General features: G+C 35.2%; 1 long non-coding RNA gene across 1 annotated transcript; it reads right to left on the bottom strand.

The window, feature by feature from the left end:
* Window positions 1-4,778: 4,778 nt before the first annotated feature.
* On the bottom strand, window positions 4,779-7,003 carry LOC140139462 (uncharacterized). Its single transcript, XR_011857130.1, has 3 exons — window positions 6,889-7,003; window positions 5,405-5,697; window positions 4,779-4,952 (listed from the first exon to the last, which is right to left on the bottom strand). It is a non-coding gene; the product is annotated as an uncharacterized lncRNA (long non-coding RNA).
* Between the last annotated feature and the right edge of the window lie 4,550 nt (window positions 7,004-11,553).

Below are 11,553 nucleotides of genomic sequence, written 5' to 3'. Positions count from 1 at the left end.
ATGTATGAAAGAATCACCCAATTCCATGATTTGAGTCTTGTAACACATTGATTGAAATCCATTATGTATAAAAGTCCACTTGTAACACATTCATTGCTAGAGAGTGACTTTTGAACAAAAAATGGGTTTAATAAAGGAAATTGTGTGGTTTATATTACATGCCAGAATGCTTATCAACATTATACATACCTGTGTGCTTTATTTTGTATTATCTTACTAGTGGTAATCTCATTCTAACATTGTTGTCTTTGTATATGATTCAAAAACCCAAAAGTCCAACATTTAAAATGAACCCCACGAAGTCCCTGAAATGCTAATCGTCATACCTAATACAGGTTAATCCACTCATTTGCACGTAAAACTTACCATATTGACCAGGTAAATCTAACTGAAGGAATTAAAATGATACACAGGTTTTTCTCTCAAAATCACTTCCTATGGACTTAGGTGGCTTTTGTATTCATGTATTCAATTCTTAAATTCATGGTATTCGACCTTAGGACCGAGTGAACTTTCAAATCCTTGAAAGTACTTATGAAAAAGATATTTATTTAATCAATAATTGACAGTTGAACTATGATAATCCCTATTCAAGCATGTGTTAAAGAGGAAACTAATGAGCCCATTACTTAGAATATCCGTTCGACAAAAATATCAAGGTATCATTTACAAAATTATACAAAAATGCGACTTCTTCCTGGTTTTGTCAGAACGGTTCACATATCTGGGGTTGAATACGCAAAGCTTTTTGTATTTTCTGAAATGATCTATCTTGTCAATTGTTGGGAAATTAAAAGTAGGGATTTTTTCCAAAATGAAATTGACAATAAATGGCCACAGAGAGTGTCAATTTGATACCAGAAAGCTATGAAAGCATTTTTGTTGCAATCTATATTTGATATGATGCAGTCTACTTTTAAATCTAAAATTCATACCAACAAAAAATAAAGTGATGCTGGCTGTCTCATAATTTCAAAGATTCAAGTTAAAGTCTGCGATTATCTACATAGTGAACCTAGTAAACAAATTATAAGGCCACTTTTCAAAATGTCTCCCAAAATACTAAAACTTTCATATAATGCACATAATAGCACAAATAGTTCTTGTTGAGTTTAAATAGTTGATGTAACTATCTTTATATAACTCATACAAAGATTCTTATCATTTGATTGGTCAATTACTATTGATTATTTTTGCTATTGATATAAAAAGACTATTGCACTCCGCGCCCGTGTAACAGTCCATTTTACATTGCACTCACGCGCAGCTACCATAGCAACGCTGACAGACGCGTGCGTATTTCGCGTACGATGCCCACCTCGATTCACCAATTATAGGCGTGGGTGTCCGTGTCACTTCTAGAATAAATACAGTTTGTAATATTTGTTTAATTTATTTTGTTTTCCTGGTGATTTATAAAATAAGTGGAAGAAAAATAATTTTTATAATAAAACAAACATTCATTTTTTGTATACCATTCTCGTATCGTCTGCTAGTGTTTGTGTAAATGTGGAGCATAGGTTCCGAATTCGATTTCTTTGCGTATACGGAATTGTTGGTCCCAGGGACAATTTATTTTCTAAACATACAAAAAAAACCCAAATCTGTATTTTCTATCAGCAAGCAATTAATTTTTATGTTCTATCATGTTTTCTCATTGATGTTGCTTTTCACGACAATTAGTTTTAAAATATGTTCAAAGACTGTCAGTTAGCATTAGGCAATTCGAGTTGCGGACTGTCAAAATTTATACAGAGATCAAAATTCCAAACTGACCAAAAGTGACACGATATGCCGCACAAGGGCCAAAGGAGGTATTTTATTGAGTTACTATAAGTATTGCTGTTTATAAACAACATTATACTAAAAACACCGAATGTTTAGTATATTTGGTTCTAAAGTTACTCCATATTTTTGCTTTAACCTCAAAATAATACTTGCCCCATTGGACTAGATTGTGTCACAAATGTTGTTGAAAACTTCATCATGCTATGTCTTGTCATGAGAAAAAGTATACTTTTACTCATCTGTGATATGTGACCGTACAGCACGAATGAGCCGTAAATGTCCTCAATTGTATTCTGAGTTACAGTGTAAAATGGGCATGAAGGTCGTATTCATAGGTACCTCAATTTGGTGCTACGTGTACCTCATTTAATGAGATACACGTAGCACCAAATTGAAATACCTATATGAATATGACCTTCATGCCCATTTTACACTGTAACTCAAATACAATTGAGGACATTTTACGGCTCATTCAACTGTAATCGGTCACATATCGAAGGTCACCTTTGTGGTTCGCAACAATATGCACTAATCTTGATCAAGATGAAGCAGCGTCGATTCAGATTAGTACACACAAAATCTTAAAACATTTTCTATAGTGTGTTTAGCGTAGAGTAGTATAGTGTATATTTGAGACCAACATGTGTTTTTGTGATTGTCTCCAAAATTGTTGTGTACATACAAATGTTCTTATTTAGAGTATTTGACTAATTTCCTGTCCAAAAAGGGTGAAATGTAAGTACTAATCAGGTATAATTTAATATCTACTTTTTCAAATTTAGGTACATTCGGAATTGATACTAGTAGGAGACCTTTGGACATCGTTTAGACAACGTGGATGTATTGTGGGATTGGAAAAGTGTTGCCAACACATGGTAATATTATTTTTAATGATATTATTACTAATAATACAAACCCTGTTCTGGTTCAAGAAGTTCTGTGAAACGCCAATAACACACGGCATACGGTCCAGATGCAAAACCAATATACCTTACGTTCAAGAAAATTGTATCTTGATATGTTAATAATGGCGGTTGACCTTCTCTACTAACTGTTATGATACGGTTTCTTCGGTCAAAGGTGATGCATAATGTGACGAAGGTATTTGGCTGTAGTAGGCCAGGTGTATCCCCAGATACCAAATCATAAGCATGAAGCTTTCTGCGAAGAACAGTCCGAGTGTTTCCATTGACACCGAATGCTATAAACAAACCGTGCATAACAAAATACAATTATTTTCAATACAAAGTGATTAGAATTTTGGCACCATCCCACAAGGCTTTTTGAAGTATTGCGGGCACAGAATGAGAGAGCGTACTTTTATTGGGGTAATCTTTATATGCTTTTTCAGCTGACAAAATATTACCCAAATCAAAGTACGCCCTCTTATTTCCATTCCGTCAAAATGCTTTATATGCGACTGCGTTAAAAGAGTGTTATAAGGAAATGCGCTTTATTTCGTTTAGCCCCAAAGGAAGGAAGGAAGGAATAAGGAAGGAAGGAAGAAGATGCAGAGAAAAGTGGTTTTCCCTGCCCGTGACCCACCGACCAATCGGGTGCCACCCGGCTGTAGCAAGTTACGCGTGTGAGCGTTACGCGGTCAACGTTTCAACACCTATATATACAGACTTGACATTTAATATGGTATATTTTTTCGAAAAATTCTAAGACTGGGCTGGAAGGGGTCTGCATAATATCAATTGGGGTGTGTCGGGAGATAAATAATTGTTTGACAGAAAATGTGCTTTACATTAGTTTTCATTATGACGCTTATAATGTAGTGAATTAGCATAAAATGGTTGATTTAAGGAGACTTAATTAGATTTTTGTGGGGGCAACTTTCTGAATTTGAGCAAAATTCCTATATTATCAAATTTATTGAGGGTTGAGGTGATATTTACTGAACCTAATTACCAATAAGTTTGAATTGCCCACTGGGGCCAAATGTTATAAACATCATGGATTCATTGGACAGCAAGGAATCCTCACATTCTTTGGTACCATGAGTCTATACAATTTACACCAGGCCGGGGGAGGGGGGCATTCAAACTTTCTGAGTACGTACCACTTTTAAGAGCCATATTTTAAGCTCTTCTCATGTTCAAAAATGGTAATTTACAAGTGTATTTCAGCTGTGATGAATGACAATTGCTGATACAGTTTAGGTAATATCACTTCAGACCCATATAAATTTGATAATAACAGAACAATGTTGCATAAAGTCCGAAATTGTGTCTTACACAAAGCTCAAATTCAGCCATTTTAGGCAAATTTGCTACATTATGAGCACCACAATTTAAATTTTGGGAAAACACGTTATCTATCAAACAATTGTTTTACACCATCTCCCGACACCCCAATTAATATTTAGCCCGAGCGGTTTAAATATTAAGGTAAATATTAATATGATATATAAAAAACCGGTGACAATGGTAAAGGTCACTATGCCTTTGATAGTACCCGTTAATAGGCATAAGCCATTATACTAATTATATACCATTCACCAAAAGGTTAAGTCCCAATATTAACCGCTAATGGGGGCTAATCGTTATCATGAAATGCGAGTGACGAAACTGCTACGCACATTCCGCGTATTTTTACGTTTTTTCGTGTACACATGAAGACATGCAACGCTCTATCGCACAATGTAAAGGCACGTTACGCTGGCGTGACTTGTTAGACACACATGATAATATCGATCGACCCTCATGAATATGTGAGAATTAACAGTATACAAAGCAAATGTTTAATTGTCACATAGATGTGATAATAATATTGTCACATTTATGTATATTTTGTACGAATACCCTAATTTACCTATATGTTTGTTTGTTTGTTTATTTCTTGTTTATACTGGGTCCATATTCAGGGGAAAATTTAAGTATTCCCCTGTTCTTCCATATGGCCCAGTTATAATTACAGTTTCACACTGGTTTGATATTTCTACATTTAAGGAAAGGTTACCAAATTACAATGGTCCTTACCGATTTCATATACATAATCGGAAACATCAGGCTTCTTCTTCTCGCTAAGTGCTATATACACCTCACTATGACCTTTGACCTGAAAGCAGAAACTGTGCATATTGGCGGGGACTGCCTTTAGATTCCAGTCGTAACAGTATGGGGTAGATGTTTGGAAAACTCGATGTCCAATTGGTGGATCTGAATTGGAGATGACATTAGATCATTGCGTTATTTTAAATATTTTGTATATCATTAATTTTAAAAACATTAAGTTAAGCTTTATTATATATTACCAGATAGGACCTCTACATGGATTATCGTTATTTTCTATGCAAGTTAGAGAGGATCAAAACAAAATATTGTTTTCCAAACATGCTGTCCAGATATGACTATTTACTGGTTTATTCTGAGCGTATATTTCATGTTTATTGGATCCACGTTGATTAAGGAGCCCTTTATATTTTGCTATTTCAAGGACTGACATGGATTTTCTAATTAAAAAAAAAAGAATACGTATGTATAGATTAAGGGCAATATCTCTTCCTTGGAGCTCTCCCTATGGAAAAATGTGGCAATGATGGCAATGGTAGAAATATTTAGTCTATAACAATTATGAATACATATAGTGTCAAAATGAACATACTACTTACACTCGACTTTGGTAGGCCTAGATATCATAAACAGGCCAACATGCTTCTGGTTTGTACGGAATCCTAAAAGTTAATTGGCTTGAGTCCTTTTATGCCCTTCTCACGATAAGTAAGAAATGGCTCCGGACTACTACCCTTGCCAAGCCGAATTTCACCGAATTGGCGATTCACTGTCAACCAGAATTCGTCCATTCTGTCACAACGTAGAATACCTGGGGTAGATACACTTTCAGCAGGTGGGCAGCCTTTACAAGGCAGTATTTTAGAACGTGCGTTATTGTGCGCCCCAATTACTGTAGACAAAAATTGGAAGCACATTATATTAATGACTGAAGATAGCTTTCCTAAAGGCCTCTCCCAAATCAATGCGAAGTTGACATGAGCAAGATTTGAATTAATAGAAGTTACATATCAAGCAGAAATTTCGGACAGGAATTAAGGTACCAGTTGTACACAAACACATATATGAATAGAACAAGCAAAATAACTACCTCCATGCATTCCATTGATTAGCGCATTATAATTTAAACTTTTGATTTCGTTTCTTTCTTGGATTTTTCAACAAATGAGGTCTTAAATTGGAGTTAAAAGGTGCAGATATTGGCTGCTGGTTTTAACTTTGTCATTGTCTTTGTTTAAGTAAACCTGAGGTAAGATTTACATATTGACATTAAATCTGCCTCTCCATTTTTTGCTGTGATTCAGAAAGCGTAATATTGGATCTTTATGGTGAGTAAGAGCGAGGTTCGCAGGGGAAGGATCCTTGTGGTAGTGTCGGCTTTAATCAGGTGATGAGATGATCCATATGTTTCATTCCACCAGATTTCCATATTATACGCCTTACACAATCGTGAGCCCGAGTTTTGAATTATTCAAATGCGCTAATAATAATATTGAAAGCAGTCCACGAAGGATTCCGTGTGATAAAAATAGATAGAAATGAAAGTACTATAATGGTAGACCTGAGCTGTTGAAGTACCTCAGTTATATTTTGGGGAAATAGAGTTTGAATAATGGTCGTTATTGGCTTAGATGTCAATATTTTTCAATAATGCACTGCGTATTTTGACCTCTTCACAATATCCGCTGCAGGCACATCGTATTGTGAATCAACCAAATTACCACCCCACCGGCAGCTCACTACGCTATCACAAACAAAAAACAAAATATTTTTCGAATGTTCTTTTAACGTTTATATAACCCGACAAAACGTTTTGTGTGACTGAATTGAATTAGGTCATGAACCAGGTGATTGGATGCTGTAACGTGTATTTATATTTATAATTTATTCATTTTAAGTGGGTCATTTGTTAAATGAAATAAAAACAGTAAGAAAAAGCTTAGGTTTTCTTTTAAGATTTCGGATGTGTAGTGCAGCAAAAACAGTCCATTTTACGGTGGATTTCAATGAAATATTTACGCCCATTGCCTTTTTTTTCTTTTAAAAATAATTATGTTCTTATGTTAAAACAATTCTAACGTACCAATCCTGTAGCTGTCATGATCCGGCTGAGGGCCCGATGATAGAATCAAATTAACATCGGCTACAGCTAACACTTTTATCCACAATGTAAAAGGCCAATTTGGTAGCTCTGGGAGCTCAAAACGGTATCTATTTGACTTAGTTGTTTCATAAAGTCTACACGTGTAGTCAGCTGTAAAAAAGAGAGAGAAATAAACCCGTTCGTTAATTCATTGCTTCGATATTATCATAAAATGTAGCACACTTGTCGGTATTGAAACCAAGATAATAACAATGATGAATTCATAATAAATTTTTATCTTAGGCTAAAACAACGAGTTTTTTTAACTGTAGATGTGAATACGTTTTGAATTTACGGAAATAATAGAATTTTACGAAACCCTCTCATTTTACACCCTTTCAATGGAGTCAATATCTATCAATGACAACAGACGCATCATTTGTGATGATGCGCAATGATTAAACCATCTTAATTTTTAATCTTAACAATTTGTATCAAAGCCCTTTCCAAGTTAAAAACCTAATACGGAATGCGGCTTTAATTTATGGTTTTACTTATTTTTTAAACTTTAATTTTGTGTATCTGTGGCAAGAATTGACCATATTTTTCATCTCTCAGGGAGGTTGCACTCTGGTCACGATGCAGAATTATTTTTTATTGAGATTTACGCCTTGGGCTATGCTGATGTCTGACGATGTCGGACGTTAGATTTGTGTGTAGTGGATCGAAATAAAAACAGAACAGCGAAGAAAACTGAAATTCACTCAATCCAATGGAAATAACGCGAATTAGTAAAGATGGCCTTTATAGTACTCAGACTATATTAATATATATAAAAACAGGGAAAATCTGTTCCAACTGACCACCGGGGAACCAAAGGACGGATCCAAAAGGATACAACACTAGCAATGGATAAAATTAAAAACAGGGAAAATATGACACAACGTCCAATATGAGAGTAACACAAAACATGTAAATAAAGTTTAAAAAAGTTTAACTTTGTTTACATGTTTTGTGTTACTCCCCATTGATGTTGTGTCATATTTTCCTGTTGTTAATTATACTAATATAGATCATCAATTGATATTTCGTCCGTGGAAAGGCTTGAAAATGAGGGGAGTTTTGTAAAATGGTAAAATTCATATATTTCAAGAAGGGTATGGTCAATTGTCAAAATTCACTCCAAGTATTAGTTATTTTTAGTTGTGATGTTAAAGTCCCCAAACAATTACGTTTCCGACAATACAGTTCTTTCAGGACACTCTGTAATGTAAACATTAATTCACGATAAGACATACTGCAGTTACTGTTCATTTTCCTATACATAATACACAGAACTCTCACCATTGACGCGTGACCTCTACAAACAGTGTATGTTCTAGGTATATGGGCATTGCCTAATTAACGTCACTGTGTGAAAAATAACCGGCCAATATTTAAAGTGCTCTCTGAAATTCTAGAAAATATTGTTTTGTAACATGTCCTAAGTTTTTAGCTAATTTAGGTGTTTGAAAATATTCGCACTTTGGTGTTTTAGTGTATGTTATAGGTAAAGGGCATTGACTAGTTAACGTCACTGTGTAAAAAAATAACCGGCCAATATTTAAAGTACTCTCTGGAATTCTAGAAAATGTAGTTTGGTAACATGGCCTAAATTGTTAGCTAATTTAGGTGTTTGGAAATATTCGCACTTTGGTGTTATGGGAAGGATATGTAAACGACAGATAACAACAAACAAAATGAAGACATTATTTATTAAGTCTACAACTATTATGTTTCTCATTTTCAAGAATGCTGGTTAACAATATGCACACTATTGTCTCATTTCGGAAACAAAGGCCCACCCAGTATTGTTAGCTTGCGTTTGCTTTATAATCGTTCACCCAACTGAAATTATAATACCAGCTCGTTGCAATATCGGACAGGTAAAACAGTAACATGTCAAGTGTAGATTTAACCAGAGAATATCTGATTTAACATAGTTGAGCTGTTTTCAATGAGTGTTAGCTTGGTTTAATAGCTTTTAATGGGGTTTAAGTCCTGCAAAGGTCGTGGTTAATTCTACTGTAGACATAACTGCATCATGAACTAGTTATTTTCACTCCTGTATATTCTAATCAACTACCAAAATGACATAAAGAAAATACGGCATCACTTGTTTGTAATATCCCACACCATAATGCAGACGAAAACGACTTGTGAGTAGTGTATACTGTACCTGCGTTTGCCAATGAATATAGCATAACACATGCCATAAATGCTTTCAACAAGCCTGCCATATTGGCGCAGTTGTGCGATTCCTCTCAGAGAGACAACACCCTGGAAATAAAAGATACAAATTTATTAAGATGCTAAGAAAGTATGTATTAATTTTGATATTTCGGAAAGCACTACTTCAATATTAAAGAGTTTCATTTGTAAGATTGTCTTAAAAGATTACCGAGTTTATGTTATTGAAACGGGAAGAGCATTTGGAATTAGATTATACGAAGACCAGACAAATGTAAAGAGCGGAAGTTACACCAGGGCCAAAATAAAAGAATCACTAACAGAGCAAAACAAATCTACCATCACAGACCATATTGCGCAAAAGACCTGCTTTAGCAATCACACAACTGTGGGATTGAGACTAGCAGGATCCACGACGGAAGTGCAACGAGCCTGAACATAATGTGATCAAGATGACATAACCGGTCATCAAATGAGTAATGAGTAAATGACAATAAGTAAAAACATTGGATTAAATCCACAAACCAGTTAAATAGTTTGATGTTTGGTTGTTTTTAAACACATTTTGCCATTTTTTTGTCAAAGGTAAATCCTAACCCCTTTTGTTGGTTCTAATTCGCAATTAGAGCCAAAACATGGATGTTAGAAATTTTTTTTCGTACTCTGTGACAATCAAGCCCAAATAATTGTACAACGTCAATGTTTTCTAATCACATAACTGAATAAAATGATGAGCTAACTCGTAGCCTATATTGAAAATTTAAAATGCTTAGACTTTTGTCAAGTCTTAAATTGTGTGGATTAGGATTAAGCAATGTTTCAATTGGCAAAACAAGATGTTTTTTTAAATTCCATACAAAAATAGCGCATATTTGTTCTGGAATCAGGCGTAGATAGACACTACACTTGAGTCCCGATAGTCGGTGTACAATAAACACTCCTGTGCGTATTGTCTATAATTAACATTTCTACAACGTTGTCCCCTATGACAGAATGTAGTAAAGTTAGACTTCTGAAAAAAAAAATACAACATTATCACATGGGGCTAATAATTGGTGTTATAACGTTGTCTATGACATAACACTAAGCTATTTGAAAACACTATAACTTCATAGGACGTCATCGAATTCTTGGTTGCTCCTTAACATGCATAATATTGTACATAATGAACACAGCGACACCCTCATTTGTTTAATTTCTACTTTTTGCATGATTGTAATGCCCAATGGTGTACTAAAATGCCATGTGAAAGGCTAAGCTTGACGTTTTATTCAGAGTTCACCGATCGAGTGGTGGCTAAACATATCGGGTGCATGTATAATATTACGAAATCGTTGAACCAGTGACGTGTGTAAATCGCCATTCCTCATTCGTTTTGACGTATAAACTGCTTGAATATCGTTATTCGTCTTACGTCTTGTTTATTCGTCCTAGCTGTGTGAAGCTATTCATGATATTAATACGATCGGCGAGTTAATACACGCATTGTATACGCTGGAATGAAATAATTTTCTTCGTTTTATCTCATTTGTTTTTCATGATATTTACAGGTGACAATGTGATCAGTGAAAACTGATCCTTCACTTTTCAACTCCGCAACATCTCGCGCATACGTCGGTTTCTGGACACAGATTCTTGTCATCACATCATTAGAGCTTTTGTACTCATGTTTTGTTTAGATTACGGAAATGCACTCATTTTGGGATCAAACCAGGTGGACCTTGCCAAACTTCAACGTTTACAAAACTGGGCTGTTAAACTCATTCACTGTGCCAAAAAACGTGATCATGCCACACCATACCTGAGACAGTTACATTGGTTGCCTGTGCAGGAACGTATCCAATAAAATGTTGGTTCTTGTTTTTAAGGGCTGGGGTATGAGCGACCTTGAAGTTCCGGTATCTGGAGAGGGGAAGCAATGAGTTACCCCAAATCACAGCGGCAGGTAGTGACTGGGCCGCCGAGTGCTAATATATATTTATTTTGGAAGGTTCGTGTTTGTTTTAAATTTTGGGGCGTTTTTCCAAAATTTGATATTTTTGGTCATATTTCAAAAAGCGACATGCCAAAGACAACTCTTTGGGCACATAGTTTGTTATTGTTATTGCAGTTCTTTTCCACATACCTACGTTAACATTCGATTGTGTGATTTACTAATATTATATATTTTATGACTGCAATTTGGCGTATTCAATGCGTTTTACACGTATCATGAAATTAACGCAAATATCTAGTCACGCTGCTTTTAGAATTTGTACCTGATCGTCGGCTTTTGCAGGCAACAGAATGCAGATTGGCTCACGATAGATGTCGTATTCCTCTATGTGGTTCACTCATTGATAAAATGAGTTTGCATTCCTTGTAACAACACACACATTGCCGTCTGGAAACCGGGTCTGGTACTGATTTTGGGACAGCCAATAGACTTCAGCGCCG

The sequence above is a fragment of the Amphiura filiformis genome, chromosome 18 (genome assembly GCF_039555335.1).
Source record: "Amphiura filiformis chromosome 18, Afil_fr2py, whole genome shotgun sequence".
Classification (NCBI taxonomy): Eukaryota; Metazoa; Echinodermata; class Ophiuroidea; order Amphilepidida; family Amphiuridae; genus Amphiura; species Amphiura filiformis.
This window is presented reverse-complemented; position numbering and strand designations above follow the sequence as displayed.